The sequence below is a fragment of the Lynx rufus genome, unplaced genomic scaffold, assembly GCF_022079265.1.
Source record: "Lynx rufus isolate CCGP_SWC_20201006 ecotype Redwood Valley unplaced genomic scaffold, mLynRuf1.p SCAF_33, whole genome shotgun sequence".
NCBI lineage: Eukaryota > Metazoa > Chordata > Mammalia > Carnivora > Felidae > Lynx > Lynx rufus.
Window position 1 is genome coordinate 3424623 of NW_025814849.1, and position 16815 is coordinate 3441437.

Consider the following 16815-nt stretch of genomic DNA (forward strand, 5'->3'; position numbering starts at 1 on the left):
GCCTGAAGCTAATATTTTCTTTTCCAGTCACACAGCCCAATTCCTTTTGTCTGCTTACACCAAGCTGAATCATTTTCTGTTCCTTTGAACAGACACCCCTAACAGATACAAAGCGTTACCCAAGTTGTTCAGGATGCGAATTCTTTTGTCTGAAAATTCCACTTTTGTTTTACAAGTGGACAAAAATGGCCACAAGGCTCTGTGTGCTTTATGATGATGGGTGCTCTAAGAACCTCAGACAACAGGTCCAGTCTCAGACCACAGACCCCCTGAGAACCAAGTTTTGAATTTACTTGGGGCGGGGGGGGTGTGTGTGGAGGGGACCACTTACTCTCAATCTCTCCTGTGGCTTTTTGGAAACCAGGAAGGACATGCCATGATGAGGGAAGCTACCTTGGTTTATTCCCCATTAATTTTCATTGTGCGGCATACTTGAACCGAAACGCGGCCTTTTCGTTTCTTTCCCTCCTCCCCAGATGTTACAGCATGAATTAGGGCTTCGATGACAGGCTGTCACAAGGTCGTATTTGTCAGCTTTAAAAGAGGTCCTTTCCGTTTCACACGCCCTCTGTGCAGCGTGTGCGTTTCACCTGACAATCTCCGTGACACCAGGAGAAAGAAAGGCACCCACTTGGAGCTCCTGAACGGCACAGGGTCACGGGGAGGCTGTTATTAAGAGGTCGTACGGAGGTCTGACTCACAGGAGTGTTCTTGTGCCGTTTTGCGACAGCATGAAGCGTCAGGCCGCGAGCTTAGGGAAAAAACTCAGACGCACCAGGTGAACAAGTCGCGACCTAATGGAACTAAACAGAACTCACACCTGAACCCCGGCACCGGGGCAGAGCCTTGGTGACACCACCACTTCCCATGTTCTGACTCATCAAGAAATTGTGGCCCGTGAGTTACGTCCAGTGCTCTAAGGCCGGTCTCCCACGGCAGCCAGCACAGGCCCAGATGTAACTCAAGGCTTGCCTCTCTCCGACTGAGATGTCCCATAGCTGCCGTGGAAATGAGAACGGGATCCAGACTCCTGGCTGGTCGGCACGCTTCTGCAGCCTCTGACCCACCAGCTCTCCGTTCTCACCTGAGGCCCCATTACCACCACTCTCATGCTCCGACTGTCCTGTAAACAAGCCAAACTCAGTCCCACCCACCCCAGGGCCTTTGCACGTGCTGCCTGCACCACAGCAAGCCCCACCCACCCCTCCCTCCACCCCAGATCCTGGCGGGTCTGGCTCGTGCTCATCATTTATGCCACTTCCTCATCAGGCCCTCCCAGCATGCTTGAGATAACAAAACGCTCCTCCCCTCGTCTGCCCCCAGCGCCCTCAGTGCTTTGCGGTGCTTCGTCTCACTATCTGGAATGATCCTGCGTAGCTGTTTACATTTCCCTGCGGTGGCTCCTTGTTAGAGTCTAAGTCCCAGTCGGACAGGACTTGTCCCTGTGACCCAGTTCTCTGTCCCCAGTGCCTGGAAGGCTGCCTGGCACAGCCAGGGTTCCAGGAATGGAAAGGCATCAGGGGAAGACGGTCAAATGCAAGGTGGCTGTGTTCCCGGGGAAATCAGTTCTGCGGGTCCATCCAGGTCTGCTGGCCACCCACACGCCCATCGCTGCTCTCCCAGCTTGTCCGTTTCCTAGTGAAGTTTGGCCGCGGGAGATGCCAGCAGGAAGTCGGGGGCTGGAGAAGAGACAGGCTGGGGTTAACGCCGTCTCCAAAACGGCTGGGGCTGTTCAGACACAGAGTTCTGTCCGCAGGCCTGACGCTGCTGTCCCTGGAAGGGGCCTGCTGGCCAGGCTGGCCGGTGGCTGGCGGCTGGGAATGTGGATTGCAGGAGGACCGCCCTCCCCGTTTCTCACCGATGGGAGGGCCTCCCCGTGTCCAGACTCTGCGCAAACCACGTGGTTACTGCTGACCCCCCCCCCCCCCGCTCTCCTTCGAGGGGGCGGGGCTCTGGGACGCGCCAGGGAGACCGTGACCCTGGACGCCGAGTCCCTGCCGGGCTTCCCGCGGCGACCCTTCGCACGCGCCGTGACGACGTGCCGCTAGAACGGAGCGCGTCCCGTGTCACTGGTGGAGGCTGGAGCCCGCCCGCCCCCGGGTGTTGCTCACGTGCTTTCCCTGCGCCGACGGCACTTCGTATCCTTTCGCCGTGATGAATCGTGGCCACGAGCGCGACTGCACACGGAGTCCCACGAGTCTCCCTCGCGAGTCGCGGCACCTTGGGCGGTCCCGGGGACCCGACGCGGTGTCCCCCTGCCTACAGCTGCGCTCTCGCCCTGGTCCCCGGGGCTGCTCGCCCAGCGGCCTGGCTGCCGCTGCCTTCTGCCCCCACCACCCCGCCTGGTTCCCGGAGCCGCACCCACAGCTCTGTGAGCAGTCTCTCCTCCGTCCCCCACCTTGAAGGGGCCAACTGTTCCTACTGGGACTCCAGTGGACTAATTCTCGAAAGAAGACAACGTTCCCACAGTAGAGACACAGAACAAAGGGTTCAACATGAGTGAGGCGTTTCCGAGAAGCACGTTTGCTCTGTCGGGAAGCCGGGGTGGGTTTCGGGCTCCGTGTGCGGAAGGCGACGTGAACTGTCCCCACAAGAGCGTGGGGCAGTCGGGAATCACGCCCCAAGGGGCGCCGAGCGGGGGCCGTGGTTGACAATGGACAGTCCCCAACCTGGGGACAGTCACAGTCCAGCTGTGCGTCTGGAACCTACTGGCAGGCGCCAGACCCCCGCCCTCCCGCCGGGATGCTGCAGATGAGGTTGGGGCAGATGTGCGAGGCCCGCGTGTGCCGTAACCCCCCTCCCCCCACGTGGGGCCAGGATGCTGTACTTTGGTTCCTGAAAATAGTGCAGGTGACTACAGCAGCATGAGAGAAAGCGATAACGTTGGGGGGGGGGGGGAGGGAACAAGTTTTATCGGTCTGGAAGTCAGTGCTTTGAAGGAAAGTTGAAATGGACGAGGAAGAAAATGCAAGGGGCGTCTGGACAACTAGAAGGTTCTAGAAGTGGCTGGCATTGATTCTGTCACAGACCTCACCTCACGCCAGGATCGGTATTTCTCGCACCTAAAACTTACCAGAGTCTCCCCCGTATGTTTACCAGAATGATTAAGGGCACCGCTCTGGTCTTTCCGAGGAGGGCAAGAGGGTCTGTTGGTAGGGAGGGGAGGTAAGCAAAGGCGTGACTGAAGATTGCAGCAGGCTGTCCACACCCAAGTCCCCGGAACCTTACACAGCAGAAGGGACTTTGCAGAGGTGACTGAGTGTCCAGGCCTCGTCCCCGACAGTCCAGGTGGACCGGTGGGATCACAGGGGTCCTTACAGGAGGGAAGCAGGAGCATCAGCGTCTAAAAGGGAGATTTTGAAGACGCTGTTCTGGCTTTGGTGGAGGAAGGGCCCACAAGCCAAGGGATGGGGGCGCCTCCAGAAGCCGGAAACGGTGAGGAAACGTCTTCTCCCTTAGAGCCTCCAGGAAGAGTGCGGCCTGCCCACACCTTCGCTTTAGGACTTCTGACCCCAGGCAGCCTGGCTCCAGAGACCCCACGACCAAAGAAGGAGAACAAAGGCGACGGTAAGCCAAAAAGCGTCTCAGAAACCGCAAACACCAAGCTGTCCCCTGGAAGATGCCTTTGCCTGACAACCTCCTGTCTGTCCCCAGCACCGAGGCCTCGGCTGGGGCCGGCTGCCGGCTCCCCTACTGGCCACACCTGTGTGAACAGCCTTGGGGGTGCAGTCTCTTCCCCGCCGGGCCCCCCAGTGGAGACGCCACATGACACTGAGCAGAAATCTCTGGGGGACGGTGACCCTTCCTGAGAGAGGCTCGGTCTGCTCCTCCTCTTCCAGCTCCAGCGAGGAAGTGACGCTGAGGGACGGAGTAGCCACCGTGTCGTGGAGATGACACATCACGGCCCCAGCACGATGGCACTGGGGAGGAGCAGAGCCCGGGCCCTCTTGCGTCTCCGCAGCTGCCTCTGCCCCGGGCTCCTCACATCTTCCTGCACGAGAGCGATAATGCCCCCCGGGGGTTTATGCCACCAAGCTTGGGTCCCTGCTACAGGCAGCTGGAAAGAATCCCAGCTGACAAACCCAGAGAGGGCGTCATTCTTTCTGGTTCGGTAGCAGCTGATCCCGCCTGGAAAGAGATGCCTCCAAACAAAAAACACCGTAAATGTCAGCTGGCTGGGGGCGGATACGTGGGGCTGGAGCCTGAGGCCTCACCACGCTGCCCAGTGGGCCTTCCCAGCCCTTGATGGTTCCAGAAGCCTCCGTGGAGAAGCCCGCTGGCCTACCACTTCCCTGCATCCCGCTGCCTGCCGTCTAGCTCAAAGCCGGGCACTCCCACAGGCAGAGAGCTCTCCCGGGGCCGACCCACATCCCCCCCACGTCCCTGCACTTGGACAAGAACGTGCTCCTGGGAACAGAGCCAGGCGCGGAGAAAGAGTTCTCAGAATAGCAGAAAGGACATAAAGGGCTTTTCACTAAGACACAGAAACTACGACCCCACAAAAAAACAAAGAAACGCATTGGGAAAGGTTCTGAGATGTTCAAAGTCGGGAGCCCGGACTGTTCTTCTTTTGTTCTGGTCAAATGGAAATCTAACAATGTGCTCACTCCTAGCGGATTTTGTTCTGAGGAAAAACGGATGATATACAGGTGTGACCCCCGCCCGGGGCCAGGGCCCTCTCTTTCCAGCCAGCGCTCTTAGCCTCACAAACCGCGGATGTCTACAGGTGTTGTCCTTATCAACACCCATAATTTTCTCTTACCAGACGAAGAGTGAGAACAGCTAGTAAGTAGGATGAGTGTTGTTCGTACCAGTGATTCATAACCGGACCCAGAATTCCTGCCACCCTCAGATTTCTGGCCAGGAGGTAAGCAGAGTTCACGGGTGATGGGTTCATAGGTCATGGACTTCACCTCCTGCCCAGAACTTGGCTGCAGGACGCAGGGGATGCCAGGTTTCCACGCTGCCCTGGGACCGTCCCACTGCACACAGATGCAGCCCCTTAACACCTGGGGCACCAGATCCAGCCAGTTGACTCATTTCCATTTCAGAACACAGGCCTGGGGGCAGACCAGGGGCACCAGGGGGAAGTGCAGCCTGAGGCATCTGGTGATGCCCTGGGAATGCGCCCGAACCTCCCACTGGCCCCAGGAACAGCTGCCCAGTTTGGGGTGGGGGGAGTTTCATAGGCCCCCTTGGACCGAGGCAAATGGGAAATCTGAATTATTTTTCTTTAATCGGGGAAAAGTCGGGTTTGCCAGCGTAAAGGACCCTGACCACATTCTGTGCCCCGTGCCCTGGATTCCCAGCTCATTCGTTTCCTTGCACAGGGCTGCCCGCCCCAGTCCGATATTCAACCCGGTTTTCCCAAGAAGCCCACGTCAGATTTTGCACCCGAGAGGCAATCATTTCTGGGCAGGCTCCGGGGACGACAGTGACGATGTGTCTTTCTGCTTCCACAATTAAGAGCTCGGGTCATTACTACTGCTTCCTTAATCGGGGATCCCGAGAAGCACATTGCAAACCCAGGCCAGAATCAGATGGGGGAACTGGGAATTTCCGGGCATCGTCCCGACAACCAGGAGGGGTCCTTGTGTTTCTGCAGGGTCACAGGGACAGCTCCCCCATCCAGGAGTCTGGTGCTGGGGTTCAATACTTACTTGGGCATCATTTAACCAACCCGGTCCCTTCCGCCTCCCCTGCTTACGCTGGACACACACCCGGGCTCCAAGGACGGTCTTGTGAGAACTGCTGTTTCCCAGGCCTTCTCCCTCCCTCGGTCCCTCTCCATCCCCGATCAACCTCCAACCCACCCCCTCACCCCTCCACCCCCCTCTCCACCGCCACCCCCACCCCCATCTCAGCCAGCCAGCCCAGGCACTCTGAACTCACACCGAGCCTGCAAAGCTGGTAGAGGGGCAGGACAGAGCTGCATGGCCCTGCCAATCTCCCTGCCTTCTCTCTCAAAGCTCTGCTATTCCTGTCTGTGCCGGTGAGTCACTGGGCGCCCTCACACACCTCTGCAAAGCTGGAAGGAACGTAAGCTCTCGTCTGTGCCCAGCAGCCTTGTGTAAAAAGTCAAGGCGGGGATGCAGCCCAGGAAGACGTTTCCAACCTTCCGTGAAAAAGTGTTGGACTCTGTGAGGATCCCCTAGGATGACCAGGGTGGCCCATCGGCACAGCCATCCAGCCAGGTCCCGGACAGGAGCCCTTGCCTGGACGGTGACGCCAAGAACCAGGACTCTAACCCATTGCTGACCAGCACTGGCTTGGCCGGATGCCTCCGGGAAGTACCATCGTCCCCGCTCCTGCTGTCTCTCTGAGCCCCTCCAAAGCTGGAATCACCTCTCCAGGCACAAGAGCCCCGCTTAGGAGGAGACACGAGTGCACGAGAAAGCCACCCCAAGTTCAGTGCTCCCTACAGCCAGGTCCCACCGCCCTGCTCTCAGCCTGCCTCTACTGCCTGAAACACCACCATTATGTTACACGGCCGTTCCTGTTGAAATAGACATACTCCTGGGCAGAGGGGGCCGCTAAGCCTCATTCAGCATTGACGCCTCAGCGAGAGTGAGTTTGTCAGAGTCTTTCCTGAGAGGTTTGGAAAGAAAGAGGGCAGAGAGAGTGGGGGCCGGTGGGAATATGAGGGGAAGGGCACTGCTTGGAAAGCTGGGATGCACTGAGCACACGTCTTTTTAGAGAATAGTGGTAAAACGCACATCCCGTAGAACTGAACCATCGTAACCATTCCTAAGTACAGCTCAGTGGCACGAGATACATTCACACTGCTATGCAGTCATCCCTCCATCCGTCTCCAGAATTCTTTTCATCTTCCCCAAACCGAGACTCTGTCCCCATCAAACACTAACCCTCCCTTTCCAGCCCTTGGCTCCCGCCCTTTGACTCTCTGACTCTGGGGATCTGGGTTCCTGAATTTCTGGAGACCTAAGTGGGATCATACAGTATCTGTCTTCTATGACTGGCTTATCTCATTAAGCATCGTGTCCTCCAGGCTCATCCGGGTTGTGGCAGGTGTCAGAATTTCCTTCTTTTAAGGCAGAATGGTATTCCGTTGTCATAGGGACCGCATTTTGTTGATGCGTGTGTCTGGTGACGGACCCTTGGGTTGCTTCCACATTTTCGCCAGGGCAAATGGTGCTGCTGTGAACACCGCTACACAAACATCTCTTCAAGACCCCACTTTTGGTTCTTTTGGATATATACCCAGAAGCAGAAGTATTGGATCATCTGGTCGTTCTATTTTTCATTGTTTAAGAAATCACCGTCCTGTTTTCCACAACAGCTGTACCGTTTTCCATTCCCATCAATGGCGCACGAGGGTTCCAACTTCTCCACATCCTTGCTAACACTTATTTTCTGAAAAGCACATCTTTTAAAAAAAAATTGGCCAACTGGAAGGCAGAAAAGTGTCAAATCAAGAAAGCTCTAATTTTTTTGTGAACTGTTAGAACTCCGTTCTTTGAAATACATGTTAGTACACCTGTGAAATTAGCAGCTGCAAACTGCCAATCGTCAACAAATACTCTTTGAGCACCTACTGTGTGCGCTGTTGCTGGTGCTGGGGAAACACTACTGGATGTGACAGCAACGGCCTGTGCTCCCTTGGAGCTGGCGTTCTCGTCGCAGGAAGACAGGCGGGCACAGAAATGAAGACGTGTGATCGACCATGTGGTAAGTGATACGAGAAAACCAAACCCAGTGAGGTCGCCAAGACCAGAGGAGGGGGGAGAGAGGGCCACCAATGTGCAGCAATAGAGGTGTTGCCGAGAAGGTACCTCTTAGGAATGGATGCCCAGAAACTGGCGGGTATTTGGAGACGAGGAAGTAGAATTCTTAGCAGGGAAAATTATCCAGCGCTGAGACAAGCTTGGTGGTCTGACGAACAGAAGGTTCGGAGTGGCCAGAACTTGATGAGCCAAAGGTGGGGTGGCTGGTAAGGTTGACCAAGATGGCACCACGGGAAGGACTGCCGCTGCCGTTTATGGGAGGCATCGGAAGTTTGCTCAGAGGAGCCACGTGACCTGGTCCTGTCACTAGACCAGTCTAGCTGCTGCCAGAAAATGACCTAGGATGATCAGAAGGGCGATGGGCCACTTAGGGGACGATAGCAGCAGGAGAAAGTGGTGGCCTGGAGGCTGTGACGGGGAGGAAGTTCTGACGTGGCTTGTTGGCGCGCGGGATGTAGGCATGAGGTGAGGGAAGGATCCGGGTGGCGCCTAGCACCTTGCCCTGGGCAGTCGTGTGGATGGTACCTTCCATCTGCTGGGCTGAGAGAAGCCGGCAGGGGGCGGGGGGGGGGGGACCTGGTGTGGGCAGGTTTGAGGGACCCCAACTGGTTTGCTCTGGGCTCGTTGTTAAGGGTATGATCCCAACAGACTTCCACGTGGAGACAACTAGTGGACGGTGAACGAGTTGCCACTAAGTGCTGGGTACGGGCATCGCACGGAGGAATAAAAGGGATGCGACCCAGGAACTGGCCACCCATGCACTGGGTGGAGTTGGGTGATTCCCTCTCCCCCGCCCCTCCTTCCCCGAGACCCCTCCCTGCCACCCCGCTTCCAGTTACCTTGTGAGGCTGCCAGCCCCGTGCGGGAAGGCCTGCATAGTGGGGTCTCAGGTGGTGCTTCCCCTGGATGGCATCCTTCAGTTCCTTTTCCTAGGACAGAAGGAAAGGGCGTCATGAGATGACTCCCCAACTTCAGGGACACGGCAGAGCATGGTAGCTGAGGTTTCTGATTAGGAAGTTAGCCCCTGGATGAGAGGTGGTTCTGCAAACACCGTGTGATGTGGGAGCGGCTTCCTTCTTCTTTCTGAGCCGTGAGTGTCCTACTCTATAAAACGGGAGTAACACTCCTCCACATGGCGTTATAAGATTATAATAAAATAATATATATTAAGGGTGTAGTGAGATTCCCAGCGGATAAATCACCCACAGTATGTGGCACGTTGACCTGTATTGCACGTTTGCATCCTAACAAGGCAATCTTGGTAAGTAAAGCTTTGAACTGACCCTTTCCTCACAAACACCGGTCCAAACACATTGCCAAAATAACATTAGAGGAGATCTGAAAGGCTTTGTCCTGCTCAAAAATGGGGTAAAAAAAATCTATGAGGACTACAAATGACTGGAACACCCATGGTGAGTGGGACACTCAGGCCAGATTCTCTGGCACAGAATTGGGAGTCCAGGTTTTGTTTGTTTGTTTGTTTGTTTACTTGTTTTCAGTGTATGTGGGACTGGAATTTCATGCATGAGGCAAGATATCTGAGCAAAGCTTACCACCCGCCCTGAGGCCGGTCCAGCCCCAGACCCCAAAGAAAGCTGAATATAAGTGACGTCTGCCCAGAGTTCCAGCTTATGTAAGGTAACACACCCAGAGACAGAGAGGGAGCAGGCCCACTGGCTCAGTGTGTGCACTGTGTTACGCCCTCGTATCACCTACTAAGAGAACTGTGAGCTACCAGTCACCAAACCTAATTCGAGACTGGGGGCATTCAAGGTGTAGCATAGTAACTGCAGAGAGGTAAGATAGAGTGGGGCTGAGCACAGAAAGAGAAATTGGGGGTAATTCTCCCCATTAAAGAAAAGCCTGAAAATGGAAATGCCAAAACACATTTAAAAGAAAAACTCACAGTACTATACGGATGTGACAAAATCAGTAATCAGGATGCATTGACACCAGAGGAAATAAAAATAATAAAGCAATCTGAAAATGACTTCAATACGTATGTTGAGGGTTCTCACAAAGAGGGAGAAGGAATGACATCCATCCAAAAGAACAAGAAAGAGGCAACAGAGACAACTAATGGCCACAGTGGAAGGTGCCTGGCAATTCATCAGCCTCCACCAGTCAAGTCTGCAATTTTCTTGTTTGCCTGGTCCTTCAGGTTTGTCCTCCATTCACTCCTCAGTGAGTCAATATCTGCAGGCCACCCACGTCTGGAACTGATCTGGTGACTCTCCTCTACACTCCATTCACCCTCCCAACAGGAAAAGGGCAGAGTCCTGTGGTTTCAGACACTTCCCACAGGAAGGAGTCTCCTCCTGACTATTTTCAGGTCCCATGTTTCAGTCAACGTCCCTTCCTCTCCATCATCAGGAGCTTCTCCGCTCTTTGGTACCTACCTTGTTTCCATGGTGATAAAACACAAGGAAGCAACCCTACACGCCTTCCCAACACACCATATCAATGGTGCTTTGTTCTGGGAACAATGATTCCCCAACCTATGGGAATGAGCTTGACAATATAGCAGTCACATTGCCTCCTCGGGGATATTCCCCATAACACCGGCGATCTGAAGGGTATGGGTGTACTTATCGAAACACCAGGGTCCTGACCTTGGAGACCTTATGTGCCCCACGGTAGACAAAGGCACAGTATCTCAGAGGATCATAGGAGAAACATTGGGGCTATAGGGAGAGGAGTATGGGTTCTGAGGTCAAACTGCCTAAATACAACCTCTAGCCCTTCCCCTCGTAAGCCGTGTGGCCTCGCGCAGGCTGTCTGACAGCTGCACAGCTCTCTGAGGTCTGAGGATGTAAAGATGCCTACACGATCAGACGGTGTGGAGATTTAAGTGCAGTAATTCTCCCGGAACACTAAGCACACTCCCCCGCACACAATCACGGCTCAAAAAGGTGGTCCCTTCCCTATTGGAAGCACGACCACCTTTGCCTACATCTTCCCATCTTCTACTTTCTACCACCAAATGACCCCTTCGCTCATGACATCACCTCTCTGCACCTCACTTGGAAGAGTTGACTGCAGAAAAGGAAGCTCAGGGGAAGGAAACAGCACTGGCTCGTTCACCCAATTTTTTGGAGGCTACATAAAAGTTCCATTCACTTATTTTATGTTCCTTCTCAGTGACTCCAGGTCAGCCGCTTAACCTGATGAAATCCGTCTTCCCAAGAGAAACAGCTCAAGATCTAAATGCTGTCCAAGAAGCACTGATTCACGATGTCGCCAGGCAAAAGAAAAGAATTACCACCGTCTCTTCCCAATGCCATTTCTCCAGATCGGTTGAAGCATGAGTTGGCACTTTGGGCACCACTTACTATCCTGGTGACCCGCCCCCGCCCCCAGCAAGAAGGCCAACCACAGAAAGAGCTGCTGAAAACAAAACCATTCCCAAACAAACAATCCTCTGCCCTACACTTAGATAATCACAAAATACCTGCGCAGCGTGTCAAAGCCCTCCACACAATGATGCCGACAGAAGCCGATTCATTGGCAAAGACACCCAGCAAAGGCCCAAAGAATAAAGAAGATACCAGTTTGAACCTGCAAACCTATGTGATTTATTCTCCAAATTATGGGTATCTCACTTTATCCACGCTTGCTGTTTACCCCCGGAGAAAGTGCAGAGGTGGCTGGGGGCGGGGAGCGATGGGGCCGGTTGCAGGAGTGGGGGTGGAAGGGCGGGTCCGGGGGTCTTGTCCCAAGCGCTACAGTTCCTGCAGACTTCACCCCCTGTCGCCCCAGGGCACGGTGCTGCTCTGACATGCATGTATTTGCAGTACTTAAGGGAAGATTCAGAAAATGCCTGCTGTCTGTGCTTCGGGTCCTATTTGGATGCTGCAAAGTAAGAAGACTTACCCTGGAAGCTCTCATCATTGACACTGTGCAGGACCAGAGCCGCCCACCCAGGGATGCTGTCCCCGCTCCAACTAGAGGACTCCTTTCTGAGTTAATCAGCACCACCGAAGAAATGCCACCAAGCAAAATACAGATCACCTTGTGTATTGGTCGCATGCTTGAGACCAGCAGGCCCCCAAAAGATGTGGGCTTGTGGTCGCAACACGACAAAATGAGAGTCTCCCAACAGGCGCGCGGGTGGCTCCAGCTATGACAGTTCTCAGGAGGGGGAGGAGGAGGAGGACGGAGTGGATTTAACATAACCTGACAGGCCTGCCTGAGTCTCGAGGCTCTCCGCAGCCCGGGGTAAGCGGCCAGCCACAGCGGCGCCTGGGGTGCCAGGTGCACACACCCGCTCCACGCGATGGTGAAGCAGGGCCCCCGCTCGCGGCCCCTGTTGTGCGGGTTGGACACTGTGCACCGTGGACCACATCTGAAAGCCAGGAACTGAGTTTGACGACACACACCCACGGCCTGAAGACAGGGATCTGGTGACTCACGCATCACCAGGACTGAGATAATGAAGAACTTTCCGAGCACTACTGGATGAAGTCACCCTCTGGCTCAGCACTCCTGACCTGAAATAACGGCGTGAAGAGAGAACAACCCGCATCTGTGTATCTGCTCGCTCCTGCACAAACGTCACAGCTGTCCTTTCCACGGGAGGGCTTGAGTATTGCAAAGGGAACAGTTTGAGTCTTAGACCCTTTAAGCGTAAAGCCACACAAAGGAAGAGGGTTTCGGATTTGCCAGACGGTGGATGCCTAGTGACAGAGGGCCTCCCCTGCAAGAGTCAGAGTGCCACCTGCCTGCAAACACAGAAAGGAAGGGGCGCAGTCCTATTTCTGCGTCATAGAGGGACATACAGAAGTTAGGACCAGCTCCCGGCGGGCCGACCGGAGTTCTGGGATCCGATCTGAGGAACTGCTGGCACCCTGTAACCCCTGAAGCCTCCCTCAAAGGGCAACTACAGAAAGTGCCAGTCGAGGCGTTTTTTTAATCCATTAATACCCACTAATGCACGAAACTGAAATAGCTGTATTTGATTTTTTATCTCTTGTTTAGCAAAAATATGGGGAGGGGGAACGAACCCTGATAAGGATAAAGCCGAAAGAGAAGGGTCCCTGCAAGAGTTACAAATTCTAACACCCCAGGGAGTGAGCAGGCAATATAAAGGGGTAGATTGGGCCAGAAAGAAGAACATTCTAGAGTGATAAGAAATGCAGAGATTGGCAAGGTTCATGCCCCCATCTAAAGAAGTCAGCAGCAAACTGTCCCCAACCTGTTGATGCAAGGCAGGAGAGAGAACCCAGCTGTTCCAGGTTTTTAGGAACTGGAGGTCCGGGTTCCTATCTGAAACATCCCTGTTTTTAAATGTTGGCTCTTAACTGAGACAAAAAACATACACTGTGTGCTCCTTCCTATAACAGATAGGTCTTAAAAATGTTGGCTTAAAAATGGGGCACTTTGTGAAAGAAGTCAGACCTGATTGGAATGAAGGGTGGGTGGGTTGAGGTGGAGGTGGGATGGGGGTGAAGTGCATTCCCTGGGTGCAAGAAGTGAAAGGAGAAGCATAGGTTCACCAAAGATAAATTTGCCCACTTACACCTACCCGCTGTGTTGCCTTACCTACCCGCTATGCACTGAAACGTGTCTCCCCAGATTCACATATTGAAGCCCTAATCGCCCATTTGGCGATGGAACCTTTAGGGAAGTAATTAAATGAGGTCACGGGGTGGGGCTTTCATCCGGTGGGACTGGTGTCTTTATAAGAAGAGTCAGCAGAGAGCTCTCTCTCCACACACGTGCCAAGGAAAGGCCATGTGAGGTCACAGCTAGAAGGGGGCCACCTACAGACCAGGAGCAGAACCCTCTCCAGACACAGGCCGTGCCAGCACCTTGAACTCCAGCCTCCAGGACCATGAGAAAATAAAGCTGCTGCTGCCTAGTCTGTGGTATCTTGTCACGGCTTCCCAAGCTGAGACACAGCCCCTGCCTGAAACACTGAGATACAGCCAGAGTTTCCACAAAGCTCCCAAGAGCAGCTCCAGGGCTGAGCGAGGGGGTACCTGGGTCTTCAGGAGCCCCACCTCATCCGCACCAGGAACTGTAATTAAATCCACATTTCAATGGTTCAAGATGGCCACTCTCTCCCTTGAAAGATTCAGTGAATCACCGTTCAGCCAACTGTCAAATGGTGCTATCTTCACTACAAAGGAAAATTTAAGTAAAATAATATCTGACATACTAAATTACAAGTTTGAGTTTGGATTTTATTGGCCTCACACATTTGTTTCCCTCAAATATGTTCATTCACTTTGGCTTTACAATTTAAGAAAGCTGTAAAAATTTTATAAACCAGTTTTATCACTGGGCACATGTAACTATGAATTACAAATATATAATATTATGTTCAAATATAATATAGACTGTGTAGTTATAATATTCAAGTCTAGTAAAATGAGGGTATAGGGGCGCCTGGGTGGCGCAGTGGGTTAAGCGTCCGACTTCAGCCAGGTCACGATCTCGCGGTCCGTGAGTTCGAGCCCCGCGTCGGGCTCTGGGCTGATGGCTCAGAGCCTGGAGCCTGTTTCCGATTCTGTGTCTCCCTCTCTCTCTGCCCCTCGCCCGTTCATGCTCTGTCTCTCTCTGTCCCAAAAATAAATAAACGTTGAAAAAAAAATTTTTTTTAAAAATGAGGGTATAATTATTAACTATAATAAAATATAATAAAAATAATTTAAGTCAACACTGGGATGTGCTTGATAGTGCTTTTCTTTCTGGAAAGGCTTCATGAGTGGTTCTCACCTAGAGGAGTGACCAGGAGGACGGAGGAAAGGAAGGAAAAGGGAGTCTGAGTGTGTGAGTGTGTGTGGGTGGGTGTGTGTGCATGTGTATGTGCAGGGGAGGGGGGTTCCTTGGGGTGACAGCATTTGAAGCAAAGGAAGAAGGTGAAAAATACAGAATGGAAAGAGTGATTGGCCCCCTGGGTGCTGTCCAAGGTGCTGGGCAAGGTGCTGTCCAAGGTGCTGCCTGGGGGGCTGCTGTCTGGGGTGCTGTCCAGGGTCTGAGCCCCATTCCTGCCCTTGCACTCAAGGCCAGGACAATTGGTTAAGTCATCGTGTTACATGGAGAAATCATTGGGGCCTGGAGGACTTGGGTTTGAGGCCTAATTCTAACACTTACCAAGTGTCCATTTGTTTGTTTGTTTGTTTGTTTCAAATTTTAATTTAAAGTCTGGTTAGTTAACATAGTGTAATATAGTGTAATATAAGTGCTGAATCACTAAATCACCAAGAGTGATTTAAATGAGGGAATGTGTATACATGCACTTTGCAAACTGGAAAGGGCCATTTGAGTGTGAAAGATTGTTATGCCAATAAAGAGACTGTTACTGAAATAACTGTATCTGGTTTCCTGTAATCCTCAGGTCTGAGGAGGGGAGAGTCAAACTCTAAGTTCCTTTCTATATTCAGAAAAATCTATAAATGTGCACTTGCTTTAACTGTGACAGACACATGCTCTTCCAGACCTGTTTGACATTCAGGCATAATACATACGCCGATAATGCAATTACAGAGAAGCACACTGTGCTATTTAAAAGGTATTTTTCTAACACAGGTTAGAGACAAGCTTAGGCAGAAAAATATAACACACAAAGCAGGTTCTAATGCCAGCTCATGAACCAGACACATCTGAATTTTAAATAAAGCTGCTCTCCATAAAAGTATTTCACCAACTTACATGTACCTGCAACATATGCTCTGTCCTAATGATGGAAAATAAATACAGTTAAAAATTTGTTTGCCTCCCATTGTTCACTCTCATCAGAACACAGGCTGCCCCAAAGACAGCTCAGCTCTTCTCTACCAAAAACAATGGGGTCAAACCTATAAGAATTCTTCTTCTTTTTAATGTTCATTTTTGAAAGGGGGGAGGGGCAGCTCTGAGCTGTCAGCACAGAACCCGACGTGGGGCTCGAACTCATGAACCATGAGATCATGACCTGAACAGAAGTCGGCCACTTAAATAACTGAGCCACCCAGGTGCCCCCAGAATTCTTCTACCTAAGATTCACAAGGTTGGGGAGCAAGCAGAGAGGAAGAGAACAGTTATCATGCCACCTGTCCAGGGGTGCAGAAAAGCTGGAACTTTCGTGCACTGCTGGGGAAGGGGGGGTATATAAAATGCTGCACCTGTTGTGGAAAACAGTTTGACCATTCTTGAGAAAAGTGAAACAGAATTACCATGTGACCCAATAATCCCACTCCTGGTATTTACCCCCGAAGAACTGAAAACCAGTGTTCAAACAAACAAATACTCGTATATCAGTGTTGAGAGCAGTGCTGCTGTCAGCAGCCAAAAGGTGGAAACCCAGACGTCCATCGTCTGATGAACAGATGAACGAAAAGTGGTCTATCCATTCAACAGAATACTAGTCAGCCATAAAAAGGCATGAAGGACTGATGTCTGCTACAACACAGACGAAGCTTGAAGACATGCTGAGTGAAAGGAGCCCCTTTTCACCACATAAAATGTTGTGTGTCCATTGTATGTTTTTGATAGGAAATGTCAGAAACAGCAAATGAGACAGAAAGCATACTGATGGTGGCCAGGGGCTGAGGGAGGAGAGGATAAACAGTGGCTGTTGGTGGGTATGGGGTCTCCTCTGGGGTAGGGTGAGTGTTCTGGAACGGGACAGAAGTGGTGGCTGTAAAACACTGAATGTGCTAACCACCACTGGATTGTTCACTGTAAAATGGCTAGTTTTATGACGCAAAAGGTGTCACACATGTCTCCTGCAACAGAGCCTGAACGGAGGCAAACATGTCCCCGCCACGCATCCAAGAGCTTCTTCTTCCGAGTGCCACGTGGGACAACTGGTCCCCAGAGGCAAACTACCAGCACATCTGGTCCTCAACCGAGAAACAGCAGTCTCTCCAAGGCTAGCAGGCAAGGCCAGCACTTGTGAGGTCTATCTCCAGTACAGCTCTTACCGAAGGCGACTTTCAGGGTCAGTTTTCCCATACGTGATTTCAGGATAACCTGCTGACTTCAGAACCGAATCCCGCATAAAATCTGTCTCCACCATACGCTCGTTCAGTGTGTGCAATGCATAATAACTTATAAACTGCATTCACCTACTCTTAAAAAAAAA

At 52.5% G+C, this 16815-nt stretch overlaps 1 long non-coding RNA gene across 1 annotated transcript in view; it reads right to left on the bottom strand.

Moving 5' to 3' along the window:
* Window positions 1-7799: 7799 nt before the first annotated feature.
* The window catches only part of LOC124522023 (uncharacterized), a 72946-nt gene continuing 63930 nt past the window's right edge, over window positions 7800-16815 (bottom strand). Inside the window, exons 2-3 of the long non-coding RNA XR_006964657.1 lie at window positions 8585-8674; window positions 7800-8083 (exon numbers count right to left, since the gene is read on the bottom strand). This is a non-coding gene — a long non-coding RNA (uncharacterized LOC124522023). The remainder of the gene's footprint in view (window positions 8084-8584; window positions 8675-16815) is intronic.